Source organism: Prionailurus viverrinus, unplaced genomic scaffold (genome assembly GCF_022837055.1).
Source record: "Prionailurus viverrinus isolate Anna unplaced genomic scaffold, UM_Priviv_1.0 scaffold_69, whole genome shotgun sequence".
In the NCBI taxonomy this organism is placed as follows: Eukaryota; Metazoa; Chordata; class Mammalia; order Carnivora; family Felidae; genus Prionailurus; species Prionailurus viverrinus.
Genome location: NW_025927631.1, coordinates 544,839 through 547,529, shown reverse-complemented (window position 1 = coordinate 547,529; position 2,691 = coordinate 544,839).

The following is a 2,691-nucleotide window of genomic DNA, read 5'->3' as shown; positions in this document are numbered from 1 at the left end:
ATTAAAAGTCGACATCCTTTACGCTATCTTTAATTTCTCTTTCTTTGCCAATAAACTATCATTCCTGGGGCGCTTGGGTGGCTTACTTGGTTAAGCGTCCGACTTCCACTCAGGTCATGATCTTGCAGTCCATCAGTTTGAGCCCCACGTCACGCTGTGTCCTGACAGCTCAGAGTCTGGCGCCTGCCTCAGATTCAGTATCTCCCACTCTCTCCCCCATCCCCAGCTCGGGCTCTTTCACAAAAGGAAAAAAATAGGAACATTAAAAATGAAAAATCATTCCTAATTTAGAATCTGTGAAATTCCATATATACCAGATTCTCTAACATGACCATCTTGATGTTTAGAGCTTATCTGAAAAGTCACTAATAATATCTGATGACACATATGTGACAAGGTCAGAATGCAACTTACAGGAGCTACACATCTGTTATGAATTTATGACATGTATCCATGGCTTATATTTCCAATGAAATGTGCTTTAGGGATACGGATGGATGAAATAATGCCCATCACTCATGTAGGTCAATTTCCTACAGGACCATTATGCTTTCAATTAGGAATTGCCATCTCTTCAAAATTAAAAGAAACTGGGAAAGAAATTGTCTTTGAATGAGGTAAGAGAAGACTATGGTGTTTTAAAAGGTTCACCTACCTTCTGGAATCCTCAGATTGGTTGTGGACAGGAGGATAGCAACCCACGATTTGGATGCACACCGCTCGTTCCAGAGGGAGAATATGGACCTTATTGTCAAATATTTTTTTTAATCAATATCAACAGTCCACCTCTGCCAGGTCCAGACTGCAGAACCTGGGGGCAACACAATGTCTCATGCCTGGGTTCAGAACATGAGGAACGCCAGCTGGTTGGGGGGGGGGGGAGGGGGGAAATCCAACAGGGCCTGGGGCAGTGAGGGAGATGACCCCGGGACACCTCCTCACAGGGCGGGCTCTGGAGTTTAGCTGCCAAAGAGCAGCACATTCTCCCTGAAGACATCTGTCTCCATGACAGAACATAACGCTGAGCCCCACAATTCCAGTAGAAATGACGGATGCCCATCTTTTCGATTGCAATGGCCTCTGCAGAGCTTGACCCCAGGGATGTTGGAGTCTTAGAGTTATGAAACTATGATGCCCATGATACCAGCCCTTTCGGCCCCAGCACTCAGAGCCACTTCACACATCCCCTCTCCCCTGGCTCATCTCACCCCGTTCACATACCCGGACCAGGGCTCCACTTTTCTCCTTGTACTTCCTCTTTGTCTCTGTTTCTCTCTAACCACACCTCTCTGTGTTTCTTTCTTTCACTCTCTAGGTCTTGCCCAATTCCCCTATCACTCATCCAGTTTCTCTCTCCTTACCTCTTTGTCCACCTCTCCCCAGGCTTCAGGCTATCTGCTCTGTGCTTGCAGCCCTGTCCAGGAGCACAGGGAACTCCTGTCTCTCTCTCTCTCGTCATGTTTTGTCCCAGGCCCTGATCAAAATGGAGGAGAATCCCCCATACAGCAGCTGCTCATATTGACATTTGCTAAAGCAATGCTGGCAGAATGTGGACAGCCAGACATTTACCGTTGGTGGCCCAGCCATGACCCAAAAGCTGCTGGAGGGCTGGCTGCTTCCCTAAGCTGGAAGGAAAAAAAAGCTCACAGGGTTCAGGGTCCCTGATGTAGATTGGATTGGCTGATGTAGAAGGAGCCGTATGCTTACACCCAACTCTCCCTGGATTGTGTTGAAGGAACCTTTCTCAGACCATGGTCCTCTGCCCTCCCCATGCCTCAATATGGCTTCAGGGGGAGCTTTATGGGACACCATGTGACTCGCCACAAAAATTGTGCCATTTGCCCCCTTGGAGGCCACCTGGATTGGTGCTATTGGTAGCAGCTGGTAAGGTGCACAAGGGCGCAAAAGCTGAATTAATGCAGGGCCTCCTTACTGGTCTCCTGAATCCATTCCTCACCATCAGAAGAGACCCTTTCCTGGAGACAGACACCTGCCCTGCTCATCAGCACAAACCACATCAACTAGCACATGTGCCATGTGCTCATGAGCATCAATCTATACATGAACAACCACCACCATATCTCCCTAAAGGATGTATCCAACCCCTCAGATGGAACTATTGGTCCCTTCCAGGCAATACAACCCCAAACAATGATCTGTCTTCGTACACCAATACTATACATTCTACCTGTTTGTTAACTGCATATACAAGAACGCCAAAGTGTACACTTGATGGGGAATGAGTGTCGATTTTCCTGGAGGCAGACGCTGACATAGAAACACAACTATGACAAGTGTATTAGGGGATATTAGGAAGGACAATGTGGAGGGGACGGGGTGGACAGGGAAAGCATTCAGACCAAGGGGTAGATTAGACCCCATCTCTAAATATATAATAACCACAGCTGGTTTGTAATGGTTCAGTGTGCTCTTCAAATTTCAAACTGATTGCCCTCTATGTCAAAGTGATTGAGTTATTGCAAAGGGATCTTCTGTTCTTCTATATGCGTTTTTTCTTCTTCGATACATCTGTGGCCTTGGATGAGCACATATTTGTCAGGGTGCATTTGTGTGTCTACCTGTAATGGAAGAGGATTATCTTCAGATCCCTGAACATCCATATTCTCATACTTATCTTTTCCTTCCTTGTAAAGTAGGACCTGAATTTTAATAGAAAACACACAGGAATCT